Here is a 20,198-nt window from a genome sequence, read left to right as displayed (position 1 = left end):
CTAAAATATTTTGAAAACTCTGATCTAAAGATCCAGTTTACTTCTTTGTTAATTCATGTCTCCTTAAAATTTGTGAAGTTTTCAGTCATTTTTTTTCTATTTTATGTGAGTCTTTATACACAACTCTACATTTATTACAACAGTTATTATTTCTTCCAATATATAGGTCCCTTAGGTTCTGTTCAGTTTTTAAAAAAAATTAATGTTTATTTATTTATTTTATGGGGTGGAGGGCAGAGAGAGAGGGAGATAGAGAAAGAATCTCAAGCAGTCTCAATGCTGCCAGTGCAGAGTCCAATGCAGGGCTTGAGATCATGACCTGAGCCAAAATCCAGAGTAGGATTCTTCACCGACTGAGCCACCCAGGTGCCCCTGCTCACTTTTCTTTATTATTTTTTCTTTCTGCAACTAAGACCTGACAATTTCAATTATCTATATTTAAGTTGTCTGATTCTTTCTTCTGCTTGCTCAAATCTGCTCTTGAAACTCTCTTAAACTTGTCATTTGAGTTATTGTACTTTTCAGCTACAGATTTTTTCTTTGGTTGCTTTTTATATTTCCCTTTACAATATTCTCATCTTGATAAGACATCACTTTCATGATTTTCATTAGTACTTTGTCCATGTTTTCTTTTTGATCTTTGAACATATTTAAGACAATTATTCTCAGTCTTTTCTTAGTAATTTTGATGTCTGGGCTTCCCAAGGGATGATTTCTTTCAGTTTTGTACCTTTGAGTGGCTCATGCTTTCTTGTTTCTTTTATGTCTTGTGTTCTGTTGTTTTTGTTTTGTTATTGTTATTGTTGAAAACTGAACATTTGAATATTACAGTGTAGTCATCTTGAAGTCAAATTATTCCCATTCCCAAGATTTGCTTTTTTTAAAAAACTATTTTTGCAAAGACTATCTTCCTTATCCTGTTGGTAACTGAAGACTTCAGTAGCTTTAGTTATTGCTCTAATATTTTAAAAGAGATTTCCTTGAATGCTAGAAGCTAGAAACCAAAACCAAAAAAGAAAACAACTTTTCCCATTTTTGCAGATTGGCTCTGCGCTGGGGTGCAACACTTAGCCAGGCTTTCAATAAGCCTGGTGGTCCGTTTGAAGTGAAAGCCTGGGGTATTTTCTAAGCATGTATCTTGCCCTGGGAAAATGTGTGGTTTTCTAAACCTTCCATATAAATAGTTCTTTTCAATATCCTAATTTCTCAAATAATTTTCCCCAGCTTTTCTTCCTGTACCACAGGCTTCTTTTATATATCTGTACTGTAATCTTTTGTAGTATGGGTCTGTACATTGCTAGTTTGCCATGATGTCATAGACTCTGGGTCTGGAGTTCTTTCTTGTCCAGCAAGAAAGCAGGACACAAGATTAAAAGTGCAAGAGAGGCTAATGTACAGGAGAAGACAAGAGCCTTGATTAAGGGTCCTTGCTCCATTTTTATTAGGATCAGAAGGCTTACAAACTTGGTGATGGATGTGCACAAAGAGACAATGAAACTGTGAATGTTAACTTATGGACACGAGAGAAAGGGGGTTTTGAAAACATGTGGTGTTAGGGGTTTGAGTTAATACAAAACAAAATCCTGGCTCCTGGCAGAAGATTGTTTACAGCAGACATGAGATGCTACCTCTGTTTACCTAAACTGGACTGGGGGACAAGAAAGACAGAGCATGCTACCTCAGAGTCAACAAGGTACCTTTCTTTTGTTAATTAGCTCCACTCTGGGCAACTTCAGCCTGCTGTGGTTGCTTACCTAATTTGCTCCTTCCTTCCTGAGAAAGTAGCTTTCTGCTATTGCACTAAGTTAGGGGGCGTTTCCACCCTGAATACCTAGTCTTGTTTACCTCATCTTGGAAGTTTTCATACTGAGATTCCCTATTCCTATATCTTTGTCTTATACTGGGACCTTGGTCCACTTTACCTATTCTTATTTACCTAATCTTGTTTACCCAAACTTGGGTGTGTACATCCTATGCCTATCTAATTCTTTATGCCTTGTTAACCCATCAATGCAGGCTCAGGGAATTCCTAAGCTTATTCCCCACACCATAAAGCATTTTAAAGCAATGCCTCCTGCTTTTGAGGCCTCAGTTCTGAGTTAGCCAAAAGGAAATAAGTATTTTGTAACAATCCTTCAGGTAGCCCTTAGACAAGTTAGAACAAATCTACTCAGTAATTTGCAAGTAAGATCTACTCTACTCCTTCCAGAAGCAGGGACCAGGGTTCGACAGGATCAATAGCAGGATAAAGAAAATAGAGGTGAGTTATACACAACGGCAATATTCCATTCTTTGTAATGTTCTGTGCAGGAGGCATGGTGGCGAGAAAAAATACCAAGGCCAAAGGAATATTCTCAGCAGAAGTAACAAATGATTGCAGTATAGACTGTGGAATTTAGGTATGAAATATTAAAGATGATAAAGGAAGGTGGATGACTCCCCCTTTGAAGTGAAATGTTTCTTTAACCCAAACACGCATGAAAACCTGATTTCATAAACATTTACTGTCATTGTTCTATTTATATTTAATGACTTGAAGAATAAAATAAGGCATCTTACACAAATGGCTTTTTTTTTAATTTCCTAACAAGTCCTACTGAATCAGAGATTTTCAGATACAGTCCAAGTCATTACAGATGGAAATGTGAGCTGTATTATTAAGACTCTGACTCATTTATTGGCAGCTTTCCAAAAGAGGAGATAGAAACAGAGAAGTATGAAGGTTTGCTCATGTTTCTTCCCCTTGTGCAATCTAGTTCCCTGAGAGTCTGTTTTTGGTTACTGTCAGATTGGTTCCAGAGAGGCAGCATTATGGTCAGATTTATCATGTGTTTAGGAAAAAAACCTTCTTTGGATTACTGAGCATTGGAAAAATGATATTTTGTATTGAGTTTTTGATCTCATATCAGTTAAACCCACGCAAGATGACTTGGAAGAGCAGGAAACATATCCAGGAATAATTTTTGATGGGATTACTAAACTTTCCATCTTGGTTATAGAGATAATAAATACAATGTAGGGAGCTGAGATATCTGCTGAAGAAAGGCACAAGCATTTCCATTTAAGTTGGCCCCTCTAGAATGTTTGGGTAGAAACTATGATATGCTTTAATTTTGGACTCTATCACAGTTGAGAGTGTTTATTTGACTCTAAAGTGAAGTGAGTTTTCAGTTCCTATAGAAATACGATGCACTGGAAAAAAAAAAAAAAGAAAGATGATGCACTGGTTTAATAAAAGCTGAATACAGAAGACACCAATAGCATATTGATAGTGAATTTGGTCCCTCCTTTAGTTACTTAGAGACAGAGTATATTATGTATATTTGGCATATGCTAAATGACAGGCATTTTGATGGGTGCGTTCACACTTAACTCTTCCTATTTTAATCTCATAAAAAAAATCTACAAGTGTTATCATTGCCATTTTTACAGGTGAAGAAATGTTTCCCATACCATGTAGTAAGAACTGGGCCTGGAATTTGAATCTACACCTACACTTTTGTAAAATCTTTTCTGTTAACAAGAAGTGATAGAGCATGATGTTTGAGAACAGGGTTTCTACCAACTGCTACCTGATATAGTTCCCTTTACTTGAGGTAAAAAGAACTGTGTCTTTCAGCAGAATATTGAGGCTCAGAATAAAGTTACTGCTGTGAGCGTCCCAGATCCTATGGGAAGTGAAAGGAGTTGGGAAACTTTTCAATCAACCCTGCATTTCCATCTACCATAAAACAGTACCTGACAAATGTGGGCTGGAGAGAAATACCAGTGGTGATAGTACAGTTGGAATTTCATGAACAAAACCAGATGGAAGCTACCCTGATACCTCTGAATTTGTTAACTAAGCCCTTGGTTTTGTTTTGTTTTGTTTTGTTTTGTTTTTGGCTCCTTAGGAACCCCAAAGAAATTTTACCTAAGAAGGCACTTATTTGACCAGTTTATGTTTGATCTGTATTTCTTTCCCTTTCTTTCTTTTAACTTTTTAAAAAATGTTTATTTGTTTTGAGAGAGAGAGAGAGAGAGAGAGAGCACGAGCATGAGTTGGGGAGGGGCAGAGAGAAAGGGAAAGACAGAATTCCAAACAGGCTGCGTGCTGTCAGCACAGAGCTCCATGCAGGGCTCCATCCCACAAACCATTAGATCATGACCTGAGTCCAAACCAAAGATGTTTGACTGAGCCACCCAGGCACTCCTTCTCCTTTTCTTCTTGTAGGAAGTTTTGCTGGCTTCAAAGCCAGCATCAACTGGATAAGACTACCACTCACAGGGATGGTCTTAAGAGAGGGACTGCAGGGCCCCTACTGAAGTGGGAAACTCACTGAAAGTAGTTAGTAATTTAATTCATCTTGTTTAACACTATCTGCCAGAGTAACTTATAACTTAAAATGTGTGTCTATATATATATGAAATAGTTTACTATTTACAGTTAATTCCACATTTTTGGCTGCAATAAAATTGATTTTGAAATAAATGAAATGTTAAAAGTAAAATTTATTGTACTAAGTACGAAGATTTATTCAATATGACATGGAGGACATTGCTAGAGGAAGAATCAAAATTAAAATCAAGTTCAAAGTTGGGGGAAGACAGTGTTGAGGGTCAATTCTAAAAAAGTGAAGTATGTATGAAAATAGGAAAGTTAGAAGCTATGGGATATCAAGAGTAAAGCAATGTCAGAGGAATAAGTCAGGACAAATTGAAGTTTTGGGGACGAGAGAATACCTAAGTTCTACTTTTTACATGGCATTTGTGCAGTGGAGGTGATTATTCAAAGGAATCCTAAAGGATGAGGCATTTATTGTTTGTTGTGTCCAATGGCCTGTGTATCAAAAGGTTTCTCCTGAATGAATTCTATGACATCTTGGACCTTTTGCTGTTGTTGTTTTTAGACCTTGAAGAGTATTTGCCTACACATACATAAAATACCTTGGTAATTATTTTTTCTAAGGAGGAAGTATGTGTGAATGAACTAGAAAGTGTGATGTCATAGTTTGGGATCTAATCTTAGAAAACCATCATCTAGGGGTGCTTGGGTGGCTCAGTGGGTTAAGCGACTGACTTCAGCTCAGGTCATGATCTCATGGTGTATGTGAGTTGAGCACCCCCGTCAGGCTCTGTGCTGACAGCTCAGAGCCTGGAGTCTGCTTCAGATTCTTTGTCTCCCTCTCTCTCTGCCTTTCCCCCACTCGTGCTCTGTTTCTCTCTGTCTCTCAGAAATAAATAAAAGTTAAAAAAATTAAAAAACAATTAAAAAAGAAGAAAACCATCATATATAATTTCTCTTACTTTTAAAAAGTGAAGTGAAAGAAAGATACAGGTGAAAGATGTTATATGCCGAGCACTGGCCTATCATTCCCATAGCCCTAACTGGGCTGTCCTCAGGATACCAGATGGAAAACTGAAGCTGGAACTTATTGCCACTGGCCTCCTTTGATCCACAAATAACTTCAAGTAGAATTAATTCAAATAGAAATAATCTGAATAAGAGGCATATGATAACTCCTGATATCAATCTACGCAATAACAAGGCGAACATAAAACTACCAACTTTTACATGAGCAGATGCCATTTCTTATCTCTATCCTAGTGGAAAAGTGAAATCAAAATTATGGTTTACGGAGCTAAAGAAGACTCTGACTCATGGGTTATGGCCACGATTCATTCGGTGAGATCTTTCTTCAAGGCTAGAGCATGACCTAATCAGGTTCACCACTAATTCATGCAGCAGTCACATTTACAACTGAGTACTAGGAGATGGGTAGGTGCCTCCCAGAGATGTCAGATGATTTGAGTTGTGAGCAGTTCCTGTTAGTCACCTAAGAGAAAACAGTAACCACTGAGATCAAATGTAAAAATTTACTTACAATTTTACATGGCCAGCCCGGAAACAGAGAAGGTTCCTGGCTATAGATATCCACATAATATAAATAGATGCATAGATTATTAACTGTGTAATCACTAGTCTATTACTCTGAATTTATAATAAACATTTTCTTTTAAAAAGCATCAATGTGGGATTTTTTTTTTTTTTAACTTGTCTGGTATATAAATGGAACAACACTGCTCCCAATAGAATTGTTTCTTAAACAGCAAGATCTGGGAGACATTCACAGCTACTCTACATCTCCATTACAATATTAAGACACAGAAAATTTCAGCTGTAGGGCATCCGGTCCTCAGCATGTGAACCCGAAGGTACAGGAAGAGTGAGCCTGCACTGCTTCAAGCCCTTTTGTCTAGAACGCTTCAGTAAGAGCTCTTTTATGAGGAAGTAATTTTTCCCCTTTCTTAAGATCATTTATCACTTAGTGTATAAACCAATATTTCTATGTATCTGTCACAAATGCTCAACCCTATTCCAGAGCATATTAAAAGGAACTAGGGAAATACGTATATGCTGTGTGAATTCTCCCATATCTTGGGGAATTATAAAATTCTTCTTCCCTCTCTACCCTATCCTGAGCCTCCTTGCCATTTTCCTGCCCTGTGTTCCAGGAAGCTCTGGTTTGTGTGTATTTCACACAAAGTGAGGTGTTGGGCTAAAAACAGTGGACAAGAGAAAGAGAAGCATGCCATTTTCTAATCTTTGCTGTTAAGAAAACACAGTAATGTGGCTGTTTGTATTTAGAGCCATCAAAAGCAAATCCCTGCTTTACCATTTATAGTAGCATGATCTTTGGAAAGTTATTTGGCTTTTCTAAATGTCAGTTTCCCTCTCTGTAAAATGAAAACATAGCAGCATCTATGTCTTAAGATCACTGTGAGGGCTAAATGAAGTGATGTACACAAAGCATGTTGCATATTGCCTCATTTAGTTTGCAATTCATCCCACGAAGTGAAGCTTAGTACTATTCTCATCCTACAGATGAGGAAGCTGAACCTTCCAGAAATAATTAAAATTCAAATTCCCAAGGTCATGCTGTTAACAAGTGTGGGATGTGGTTCAGACCCAGCTCTGCTTGACACTAGGGCCCTCATCCTTCACTGCACAATACTCCTTTGTAAGAATTCAGTAGTTTCTAGTGAGAGAGGATTTAAGTCACTGCCAGAACTCTGCTGCGTAGTCTTTGTATTTGTGATGTATGTCATTTGGCCTAACTTGATTGCATACAAACCTGTCTCCAGTTTTTATACCATACTAGAGGTTCAGCCATTTCTTATCAAAACATTGGTGATTCGTTTAAACTCACAGATCTAAACTCACAACATCTCTTCAAGTGTTGCAATAGTCTGACCGCTGACAGATAAATCCTTAAGGATAGTTGCAGTGAAGGTTCTACAGCTCAGGATGGGCACAGCAGATTAGTAGCTGATAGAAGAAGATTCCTCTCTGGGTGTTCTGTAGTTATATTCACAAATGGTAATCCAGCTGCCACCTAATTGAAATGGCTAATAGAGTTATAACGAGTTATCTTTCTTCAAAGCAATACCAGAAAATCCAAACCAAAGAAAATTAGCTCTGCAACTGGCAGCTTAATAGCTTAGTCTAATGGGTCTCAACGTTTTTGGCCAGAGGATGCCTTTATGGGACCCAAAATACGTGCTATGTGTGTTGCTGCTTGTCTGTTACATATCTATTGCTGGGTTCTATGTTAAAAATTAAAACTGAGAAATTTTTCATTTGAAAACAATAATAATAAACCCATTACACAATAATGGAAATCAGTGTCAACAGAAATGACCTATTTTTACTGAAAACTAATTATATTTTCCAAAACAAAAAAAAATTAGGAGGAAAGTGGCGTTGTTTAACATTTGTGCAGGTCTTTTGATGGCTTAATAGAAGACAGCTAGAGTCTTGTATCTGCTTTTGCATTCATTCTGTTACATCACTGCATTTAATATTGACTCTGCATAACAGCGCTGTTCACTCATGAGAGAATGAAAAAGAAAGGAAGATACCATTTTAGAATTATTATTAAGACAGTTTTGACTTACAGATCGCCTGAGTGGGTCTTGGGGACTTCTAGGGGTCTCAGGACTACATTTGAGAATGGCTGGGTTGGTCAATAAACTTAATGGCACAAGGAATGTCCTATCAATGCTGTTTGTCTGGTTGATAGCACAATAGTATTCGTGGCTAAGATGATCCAAGCTTAAAGAAAATAGACTATTTAGTAGCATAAGGTATTGGAATGCCTAAATATCCATTTAGATTTATAAGTTCTAAAACTTTCACACAAGCTGTGGGAAAGGTCAGGGACCTTTGTCACTACTGACATGCAGAGATAAGAAATAATTATAGTCCTTTCTCCTGATTTTTTTCACTTGGAGCCTTATCTGATTGCTTCCATAAGCCATTTAACAGAGTGATTGTTGTGAGATTCAAATATATATTCCTTTCTGGTTTTCAGCCTCAACAAACCCATCAGGTGTTTAGTATGTAAATGAATCTATTGGAGTCTAACTGGCTTTCTCTTCTAGAGGTTTCCAGAGAGTCCAAATCTCCCCCCTTTTCTCTGCTTGCTATTTGAAGTATGTGGATTGTGACGGTTAGGAGAGTGGTGTACTCCAAGTTTCTTGAAGCCTTAGTTTATTGTAGACTGTGTATTTTGGCAGGCTTCTTGAGAGCACATAGCCTGGCTTGCCACCAGTGTGAAAGTCCCACAGTATCCCTGGGCACTCTTCCTTTCCTGCTTCCCATCAGACTCGTTAGGTTCCCATGGAAACATTGTTGAGGCTCAAAGTAGGCCAGATCCACCCCCCCACCCCACCCCAATCCACCCACCCAGGAACACAGTCGCCTAATCACCTCTCCTCAGAGTACAACCTGCTTTCTTCTACCCCACTTGGTTTTCTCTTATCCTCTGCCCAAGGAGTTCCTTAATTGCCTGGTGCAGCTCATTCACAATAGTCTCTGTTAGTCGTATTTGGCTACCCCTGAAGCTAGTTTGGCACATAATAAACCTTGAAAATAAATGTGATACCAGTGTTGCCAATATTGATAGGATTTTACAAAATCCTTAAAACTCATTATTTTAAAATTTTTAACGTTTATTTATTTTTCAGAGACAGAGAACGAGCGGGGGAGAGGCAGAGAGATGAAAAGAGACACAGAATCTGAAGCGGGCTCCAGGCTCTGAGCTGTGAGCACAGAGCCCGATGCGGAGCTCGACCTCACAAACTGTCAGATCATGACCTGAGCTGAAGTCGGATACTTAACTGACTGAGTTACCCAGGCGCCCCTAAAACTCATTATTTTTGATGTTATGCCTCAAATTAAATTAAAAAATTAAAAATTTTAAAATTAAATTAAAAAATTTTAATACACTTGGGGCACCTGGGTGGCTCAGTCAGTTGAGCATCTGACTCTTTTGGCTCAGGTCATGATCCCAGGGTCGTGAGATCGAGCCCCACATCAGGCTCTGCGCTGAGAGTGGAGCCTGCTTAAGATTCTCTCTCTCTTTCTCTCTCTTCCTTTCAAATAAAAAAATAAATAAAAGATAAAAATGTAATACACTCATATCATTCATAAGACTCTTAGAACACTGTGGTAAAATGTGAAATGGCAGTTGTCATATATTCATAAAAATAACTAACATTTGTGTCAGTCTCTAGTCAGAAAGTTCTTTCATAGATATAGTTTCACTTAATTCACAAGAAATGCTCTTTCAGACAGTTGTAATCCCTATTTTACAGATGAGGGGGAAAATTGTGTCTTGAGTAATTGAGGCAAGTTTCTGGAGTAACTGACAAAGCTGCATCTCAATCACAGGTATTCAGATTCAAAACCTAGTACCCTTTCTGCCCTATTGGTGTTTTGCACATTTCAGTTATTTGCATATAATTTTAATGTATTTACTATGTCTATGTACTTGAGTGTGCTATATCCATGAATGTAAACGTTTTATTTTGTTACTTAAATAAGTGTATATTGAAAAGTAGCTTGGTATTACTATAGTTTAAAGGAATAATGTAGTAATAATAGAGTTTTATTTTGCTTTAAAACAAACTATAAAAATAAAGACAGTAAACATAAAACAAAGTTATTAAATTCTGGTAAGAGACCGTTGCCTACTAAAACACTTGAGGTCTCATATTCCTGCTGTTAAAAAGGGAAAATAGCATGAGATTAAGAAGATATTAAAGTCACACAAACACCGAACTGGAGCAGTCTCTTGGAGGACTGAAAAGAAATTGAACATGGAAAACTTGAGCAATACACTATGTAAAATTATTTCAGTGAGCATGCTGTCAGGCACCGACTTATAGCATGGTGTATCTGAAAAAGTAACATAAGAAAAGACATCGAGTTAGAGACAAGGCCAAGTTTACCAAAAAGTAATTGTAAATTGTAATTAAAAATAACTGGTAAGAATGTCACTCCAAATCATCTAAAGATGAATTGTGTTTGTCTAGGAGGAAGGAAGGGAGGTGAATAAAATTCAGATGGCATTTCAAAGGATTTTCTTTATAGGAGAGACCCATGTATAGCAATAATTCCAGTTTGGAAAGAAGATAGGATGGGCCCATTTCTCTTAATCTTTCTCACGTCAGAACACTATACTGCTGGGCTAAACGGAAGGAAGCTGCTGTAGTTTTCCAGGCTCCTCAGGGCTGCTGGGCATGCATAGAGGGTCAGGATCTCTGGGCACTTGAAAACCCTCTGTGGCTCACCAGGGCACAGCAGCACACTGGTATGCTGCCACAGACCGAAGAGAGGACCACAGGATAAGGAGAGATAAAACATGACAGCAAAGAAGTCACAATTTCTTCCAGAAACATCTATGGGGAATCTTCTATGAGCAAGGCACTTTAATAGGTACTAGGGGTATGTGACAGATTCATACTGGCAGAATATCAGTTTTACCATGGAGGAAACCACGTTAAGGACTTATAACTTGTGGCATATAGCAACACTGGTAAGCTTACAAGTATCCAAGAAATGACTACCATATATTTCTCTGACAAATTTATTTATTTGTTTGTTTTATATACTTTGTGAGTCCTTCACTTCATTGTATGCATTTCAGTTCTTCCAATGGCCTCATAAAAGAATGAGTAAAAATGCTAATCTAAGCTCCTTTCTTCATTGAGAAAAGTCAAAGTTCACTGGGTACTAACAGCAGAAGAAGCATCTTACTGGTGCCTAATACGAAGTCTTTTAACCTTATCAGTCCCACAGAATCAGAATACTAATCTCACTTTACAAATTTTGATTAAAGAAAAGAAGTGAAACAATGGACAAAAACCCAGCATTCAGATGGAGGCATTTCTGACTTCAAAGCCTATCTCCTTTCACTATGATGTACTGCAGGTTTGAAATCTGTCTCTATCAATCTTAATCTTGACTTAATGCAACACAAACAGCAAATTATCCAGTGGAGTTACCATAATTAGTTAATTATGTTCCTCCTTTACATACTTCACAAACTGAAACCTAGACACAAGACAGAAGTAAACACACACACACACACACACACACACACACCCCTATACACATGCATTAAGAATATAAGTTGTAATAATACTGTAATTTAAAAATATAAAATCATCTATTCATGTAAAAATTGGTGTTTTCAGTAGTAGGAGAAGACCTCCAAAAATCCTTCAATTATTCATCAATAAATAGTTACAGGATCCCAATAAAATGAAAATTCCCTGACAGATGCACTTAAAGTTACATACTGGGTCCTCTTGTGAATGTCTCTACTCTCAAACACTTTTAATAGATTTTTGATTGAACTCTTGAGCCTCAGTAACAAAAGGTATTCAAAATGAGCCAGGACCGTGTTTCTCAAACTTCAGTGTGCCAGTTTTGATTCAATAGGTCTGAGATAAGGTCCAGAATTCTGCATTTGCACTACTGTCATGGGTAAGACCCAAACTGCTGGTGTTGGGGCCACATTCCGGGAGTAAGGGACATGCCAATCAAAATGTGGTCTGTAGACCAGTGAAATGTTGGTTACTGGTATACAATGGATTAAATACAGAAACTTGAAGTACGCATTTAAAATTCATTTTGACAGAGTAATTTTATGTCTACTGAATATGATAAAATAAAATTGGAGCTTGTAATTTATATGTTTTTGTTTTTCTTAATTTCATTAGAAATTTTTATTAGAGGGGCTCCTGGGTGGCTCAGTCGGTTGTGTCTGACTCATGATCTCAGCTCAGGTCATGATCTCATGGTTCGTGAGTTCAAGCCCCACTTTAGGCTTTGTGTGGAGCCTGCTTGTGATTCTTTCTCTCTTCCCTCTCTCTCTGCCCCTACCCTGCTTGTTCTGTGTCTCAAAATAAATAAATCAACTTTAAAAAAAGAAAAATTTTTATTATATTTTACAAAAATCTTGGTCTTTGACAGTCTGGATATATATTAATGGTCCTTTATCACAAATGATTTGAGAAGAACTGTCCCTGGCTCTTGAAACACAATAAAATTGAATAAATGTGACAAGCAAACATAAAAACACAAGACAGAATGTGTTGGACAAGAATTGAGGAGTTTTGAGGGTTTGGAGAAGTGAAAATAGAATGACCTGGCATTTATGGAACACCTGTTTATATGGAACACACACACACACACACACACACACACACACACACTCATATATGGAACACCATACACTATGCTAACACCTTAACATTTAGCACACACAGCACCCCATTTTAAAAATGAGGAAATTGAAGAATCAGTAAGATTAAGTAACTCAAGTCAAGAAGGGGAAGGGTCCAAAATAAACCCTAGCTATGGATCTTCGTATTTTTAACACCCTCCCTACATTCTACTAGGATCACACAATATGAGTCTCACCTTCCCAAATTAAACTCCAGACACTTTATTTCTAATCTTCATTATAGCCAGGGTGCAGGCAGGTGTGATCTAGGCTTCATATTGTGAAGATGGGGAATTCGGAGACTGGAGACATGGACACCAGACTAAGGATAGTGCAGAAGACATTGTTGGTGTCTATTATGGGTTGAATTTGGGTTGAATTGTGAACTCCACCCTGCCATCAACTTCATATATTGAAGTCTTAACCCCTATTACCTCAGAATGTTACATTATTTGGAAATAGGATGATTGGAGAGGTAATTAGTTAAGATGAGGTCATACTAGGGTGGGCCCCTAATCCAATATGACTGGTGTCCTTGGAGGGGAAATTTGCACATAGACACACAAAAGGGAAATGCCATGTGAAGATGGAGGCAGAGATGGCGGTGATGCTGGAGAAGTCGAAGAACATCAAAGATCACCAGCAAACCACCAAAAGCTAAGAGAGAGGCATGGGAAGGATTTTCCCTCACTGCTCTCAGAAGGAACTGACCCCGAGACACCTTGGTCTCAGATTTATAGCTTTCAGAGCTGTAAGACAGTAAATTTCTGTTGTTTAAGCACATACTGTTCAACATTTTCTAGAAGTAATATTTAAGCTATCAAATTGAAAAGTCTTACTGACTGTGGAGGAGGATTAAAAAAAAAAAAGAAAAAAACACCCAGGAATATCATAGTGAGATGGCAGAACATCAATGATACTAAGAAATATCTTAAAACTTATCAGAACAGAAAGAGAGCTTGTGAGTTTAATCCTGGAGTAATTCTATAGGGCCCGAAGAAAGGGCAGAAACAGGAGCAAAAAAGCTACTTTCAGAGTGAGAGGGGCAATACCTCCATCTCAACTTCACTTTGGCTACAGTCAGGCTACACAGTGGCTTGCGAACCTCTCATCTAGCCATAGAAGGCAAATGTAGGACTAGAGAATCCAAACAGCTGCATGTGTGCATGCACACACACAAGGTGGGGAAGAGGGAAACTTCTCTTCATATTTAGTTGTTTCTGCCCTCCTGGGTATGTTGGAAAGAATAGAGCTCAATACATTAGCATATATTCAATTCAGTATCATGTATATTACATATCTAAACCAGTTGCTACTCTAGGTCTATAAACGCAAACATAAATGCCATGGTTTCTTCCTCTGTTCATGGATAATTTGACTCTGTCATATTATTTATTACAACTGTATGAAAAAAATACAATTTTTGAAGGTAGTCTGTTCAGTTTAAGTTTCTCTGGGATTTGAGGATATTTGTTGGAACCTTTCTAGAATGTAGACATTTATTCTGGAACTTTGCTAAATGCCTTTTCATCCCATTTTGGTAAGTTGGTTAAAAAAATATAAATTCTTGGACCCACATGATTCTTGTTTAGGAATCAACACAATTGCTTTAATTTTCTTGTAAACACTTTATGGAGGCAGATAAAGTATGATCTATAAACTGAGTACACTTGAGCATCAGGGTAAAATTTCAAAACTGAGGCATTCCCGAATTTACTTTTAGTGTGCAAAGTAAATGTGCTTCTGAATTAAAAAGAAACAACCATAGAGGAAGTCAAATATTTTCTATTCAGTAAGACATTGGTACTGAAAAGAGAAGAGGTGATAATAATCCATTAAGGATTTTCTTTAAAATCTCTACATACATTACTGCTCATACTTTTATTTTTCATCCTTGCCACAATTAGTTTATAGATTGTTTTATATACACACTTCAGTGGGAAGTTTGTTTCAAGTTTCAGTAACTGGCTAAATAATCAGTGCCTTATATACAAAAGAAAATTTTCCTATGAAGGAATTGTTTTTCCTTTTTGAATGACTTTTTTGTTGTTGGTGGTGGTATACTTCAAAGTGCTCCAAGAGATATGTGTGGGTATTTTCTCCATCAATGCCAAATTTATGTCCTTGTTATGGCCTTAATGAATAATGCTAACACATTGTGATAATAAAAAGTAAAAAAAAAAAAACAAAAAACAAAAAACAAAAAACCAAGACCTAGTTTAAGACCTACAGTCATCATTCAACCATTTCTTTTTAGTGCCAGTAGGACTAACAATGGAGTTTATAATTCATGATAAGGATAATAACTAATAATGTTTTTATAAAAAATGATGATGGAAGAATGTTAAACATTTTATTCCTGTAAAGAAGACAATGAAGGGGCGCCTGGCTGGCTCAGTCAGTGGAGCATAAGACTCTTGATCTCAGGGTTGTAAGTTTGAGCCCCACGTTGGGTGTAGAGATTCCTTAAAAATACGATCTTAAAAAAAGAAGACAATGAAAATAAGAAGTGAGTTAATGTAAGAGGTTACTTAAGAATGGTTATTTCAGGGATGTCTGGGTGGCTCAGTTGGTTAAGTGTCTAACTCTGGCTCAGGCCATGATCTCATAGTTCGTGAGTCCAAGCGCTGGAACCTGCTTCAGATTCTGTATCTCCCTCTCTCTGCCCCTCACCTGCTTGTGCCCTCTCTCCCTCAAAGAATAAATAAATATTTCAAAAAATTTTTAAAAAAGAATGCCTACTTCACTTTTATTTTTCTTGAGCCTTAAAAATATCTAAACCATAAGGAAGAGAGAGGGAGAGAGAGAAAGGGAGAGGGAGAAGGAAAGAGAAGGAAGGGAGAGGGAGAGACCAGCTACGATGGATTATGAGCATTGGAATAGTGGAAAGAGTAGGGACTTTGGAATTAGAAGGCATGGCACTTAATTCTTGGGCACAGAGATGTTTGGAGAGGATGCTTATGGTCTCTGAATATCAATTTTCCTAGCTGTAAGATATAAAAATATAAGACAGTGTGACAAAAGCCTTTGTAAACCATCAAACACTATACAAATGACAGTTACCATTCTTCAGACTTGCAGAGAGAATGTGAAAACCTTTGTGCTAAGAGAAGGGAGTCAGACCTCTGCGACATCACTGAGTCACATCACCCAGATGCAGATGAACAACCCGGCCACTCTGGAGGAAAGTCACACCAAAGCTGCTAAAACACACGTGTCACACAGGAAATGCCCCGGGGAGAGCAAGCTATGTCTGTTTGGGAGGCTTTCTTAGGTGATGATTGAGCAGCTATTGATGGCATACTTTCTAGTGTTGTTCATAATGAGAAAAAAAATCTATGTGAGGGCTTTGGACGATGGGATTCAAAGGCAGGGAACTAGAAGCAAGAGTGTCTATTCCTTTTGCAAAGAGTCTCTCAAGAGAATGTTGTGGTAATAAATTGAGAAATAATATAAAATGCTCATATGGTACAGAGACCACTCCTTGTCTCCTACCATCAGAGCCATGATGATCACACTACTGCCGTGCTTTGAAAAGAAGGATGAGAGATGATGCACCATTCTGCTCAATTGCAGCTTTCCCCTCTGCAAATTGCAGTTTTTCCACTCTTTCCCCTCCAAAATACTGATTTCAAATGTCACCTGTCCTCATAGTCTAGACATCTATTTATAATTATACTTAGAGAAGTTCTTTAAACAGCGAAATCATCTTTCTCCGCTTATTTTCTATCTCTCCTTCCCACTAGAATATAATCACCAAGAAGCTACAGACTTATCTTGACAGTGTATATTCATTGCCTAGAGCAGTGTCTAACGCATCATAGGCATTAAAAAAAAATGATGAGTGAATAAATGAAGAAAGTGACAATATTTGGTTACAGTGCAGGTACAGACAATTACCCAAAAGGAAATGATATGATCTTATGATTGTCAACATGCATGGATGGATTCAGATGATATAAAACATTTGTTTTCCCCAAAATTCCACAGTGATGCCTCTCTGTGGGTAGCTACTAATCTCGTTGAAGTCTAGTCTCCATCCTTATTTTACCCCCTTTTCCTCCTCCTCCCATCTTTCCTCCTGTCTTTGCATCCTTTTGCCCTTTCCCTCACCACCAAATCAATAGTCTCATTTGTAGCCTGGAGATGAGTTCCAGCTTCCATCAGGGACAGACAATGGTTGGTCCTAATTTCCCAACTAGAAGTAGGCTCAAGTCTTTCAGCCTTAAGGTAGAAATAACTAAAGAAAGAATTTTTCTTGCTCTGTTCATTGCACTTCCATAGCAATTTCCATAGGATATTATGCTAACAGTGTCGTTACTTTTCTTTAAATCACAGGTGAGGAAGATAAGGGGTAAAAGGAAAGGGCTGGAAGCTGGAGGGGTATAGAAAACCCCACTGTGTGGAATACTACGTGGCAATGAGAAAGAGTGAAATATGGCCTTTTGTAGCAACGTGGATGGAACTGGAGGAGAGTGTGATGCTAAGTGAAATAAGCCATACAGAGAAAGACAGATACCATATGGTTTCACTCTTATGTGGATCCTGAGAAACTTAACAGAAACCCATGGGGGAGGGGAAGGAAAAAAAAAAAAAGAGGTTAGAGTGGGAGAGAGCCAAAGCATAAGAGACTGTTAAAAACTGAGAACAAACTGAGGGTTGATGGGGGGTGGGAGGGAGGGGATGGTGGGTGATGGGTATTGAGGAGGGCACCTTTTGGGATGAGCACTGGGTGTTGTATGGAAACCAATTTGACAATAAATTTCATATATTAAAAAATAAAAAATAAATAAATAAAAAGAAAAAAAAAAAAAGAAAACCCCACTGTGTGACATGAGCTGATCTCATAGGGATGGCAACTCAAGAACTCTTGAGTCCTTTAAAATAGTGCTTTTTAAATTTTAATGTGCATAGTAATCACCTGAATATTGTTTGTAAATTTTGATTCAGGAGTTCCAGTGTGGGTCTCAAGAGTCTGCACTTCTTAAAAGCAGCCAGGTGGTCCATGGGTCCATGTTTTAGTCAATCTCTAAAGAGAAATCTTTTCAGTTTGTACCCCTGCTTTAAAACAGCATTATGTAAGAGAAAGAGCAAGATGAATTTGGAATCAGCTAGAACTGGATTTGAAATCTGGCTCCACTAATTCCTTAAAAGATGTTGGGCGAGGATTATTTTTAAAGTATGACTTCTCTAAGCCTCAGTATCATCTGGAATAAGGGGATGATAATATCTGTCTTACAGGATTGCTATAAAAATTAAATGAATTTCGGTGTTTTTTTTTTTTTTTTTCAGAGAGCACTTTAGCATGGGGTCTAGACTGCTCTCTTTCTGCCCATTTTGAATTCTTCAAAATGGCATAGGAGGACTGTCACAATTCAGCCCCAAGTTCTATTTCAAACTATCTGTTTCTTGATAAGTGAAACCATCTATACCCATACAGCTTGCTCTCCACATTAACATAATTTTACTTTTCAACTTCTGCCTTACCTAACTTTATATTCCAGGACATGTTTGCCCAGAAAGATTAAGTTGAAACTATTATCTATTTCAGACCCTCTTGAATTTATTTACCTACTCAATTTGTTCTCATTAGATAAATACCTTCTTGTTAGAAGAATAGATCACTCAACTGGGCTCGTCAAATTATGTTTAATCTTCAAAGATTCTCTTCAAAGTCCCCACCTTATTTTATCCATTAATCTTATGCTGTTATATTATGAACATTGTTCAGGACCAATCAGACTCCCTCATTGAAAGATATGCGTTAAATTAGATCCCAAAACCTTACAAATGCGGTTTTGCTCCCTGCTTCCAAGATGCTACTACGATTCTGTCACAGTCGTAAATGGCTCCTCTTACCGCAGTAAGCAAGAAACTTGTCTTTGCTTGATCAATCAAACAGGTTATTTCACTGTTCTTTTCAGAAAGTTGGAAGTCAATAATCTCTTGTATGAAAACGATTATCCACACAAATGTAATTAATTACTTGTTATTTCTTGAAGGTATTATACTTTCTCATAGTTTGTGCTTTTGTACTATTGATTCCTTTTTCCTAGAATATCATCACCTTGTCTTTTATGTAAGTTTCAAGACTCCAGCTAAATGTTGCTTCCTCTTTATTGAAACGCTAACTAACAACATGGATCTGCCATGCTTCTGTGCTTCCACAGCATTTAGAATGCCTTTTCTATAATATCCTATTGTTTTCTGATTGCTTGGGAACACACTTTTCTTTCCTAAAGACATTGTGCTCCCTGAATGTAGGTATTGTGCCATTTCCACCTCTATCTGTGCCTTGAATAATGAAAGAAGATTGCTAATTGATCAATAAATATTTGTTGAATGTCAAATGAAAAACATTTAGCTTAACTATTAAAGAAAGAAATGAGATAAAGAAATTTTTGTCAAAAGGAACTTGGGTTTATTTTCATAAGGATATCTTGTATATCCTCAATTGCACTTTCCTTTTTGTTCTAGATAACCCTCTGATGGCTCTGAGGAATGTTAACCTCTGGAGTAGCAGCTCTCAACAAAACATGGTCCTGCTGATGTTTCATGCCTCTGTCGAAAAGGTAATTTCTCATTTCCCTTTCATCTAGTAATTACAGATGACAATTAAGAGCTTGCAGTTGGTCCAGCCCTTCTATGAGCATAGCAGATGGTTTATTTCCTGTCTTCAGGAAAATTTTATCTCCTCTGGCATCAAGTCTGGATATAAATGTTGTCAGTTTTATGATATGAAATAGGGGGTCAACATTTTGTTTACCCCAATCAGACCTGGAAGAAAGACTAAGTTTTATAGTGTTGTGAAATCCATGATGGCTGATAACAACGTATCCTGACATAGTTATGTGTCTGTTTAAGTAGTATTACTCGTGTGCACAACAATGCTTTATTGGATAGCCACAATTAATCCAACATGTGGGCTATTAAAGGTAGCAATAGAATTTTCAAAATTTCCATCTACACGAAAATCTAGAAGTTCCAAAACAGTGTCAGAGTTCATGGTTAACAGGTTTTGACAAGAGCTAAGCTAACGTTTGCATTAGTGAAGCATTTCCTAGGTAACAGCATATTGAGACATCAGAGTTGTTGAGGGAAAAAGTAAAGTCTAAAGAGTATTTATGACAAACAGTTAGCCTGGATTGGTATTCCACACTAGCAGTAGGCTGCTTTTGAAAAGAATGCAAAACTATGTATATTGTATCTCAGTTCCTGATCACTTTGGGTCGGCTGGAGGCATAATTACTTAATAAATAAATTCAGTGTTCAGTAGTGAGCCTCAGCCATGTTCCTACCTTTGACTGTCATCTAAGAATGAAAGAAATAACCTTTCTTATTATATAAGCTAGTTAGCCCACTGAGCACTCTGGGTAATATTTGTTTCATATCATAATGATAATAAGCATTGGAACTTATTTGTATTGAGTCCCAATGATTCTGCTTTCTGTGTGGCTTGTGTTAATCATATTTTCAGGAATGTGGGTAGTAATCATAATGGTTTATTATAAATATATTACAATTTTGGCTTTAACATTCATGACCTGTGTGATCCTTGGACAATTCTGTGAGGTAGGAATGTACTCGTTTTACAGAGGAGATGGAGAGTCAGCCAGAAGAAATGACTTTCCATAGGTCACA

General features: G+C 37.4%; 1 long non-coding RNA gene across 2 annotated transcripts in view; it reads left to right on the top strand.

Moving 5' to 3' along the window:
* Positions 1-20,198, top strand: part of LOC131504567 (uncharacterized) — an 86,301-nt gene that overhangs the window by 28,896 nt on the left and 37,207 nt on the right. For both annotated transcript variants that reach the window (XR_009258058.1, XR_009258059.1), the window contains one exon: positions 19,035-19,129. This is a non-coding gene — a long non-coding RNA (uncharacterized LOC131504567). The remainder of the gene's footprint in view (positions 1-19,034; positions 19,130-20,198) is intronic.

Source organism: Neofelis nebulosa, chromosome 2, assembly GCF_028018385.1.
Source record: "Neofelis nebulosa isolate mNeoNeb1 chromosome 2, mNeoNeb1.pri, whole genome shotgun sequence".
Lineage (NCBI taxonomy): Eukaryota > Metazoa > Chordata > Mammalia > Carnivora > Felidae > Neofelis > Neofelis nebulosa.
This window is presented reverse-complemented; position numbering and strand designations above follow the sequence as displayed.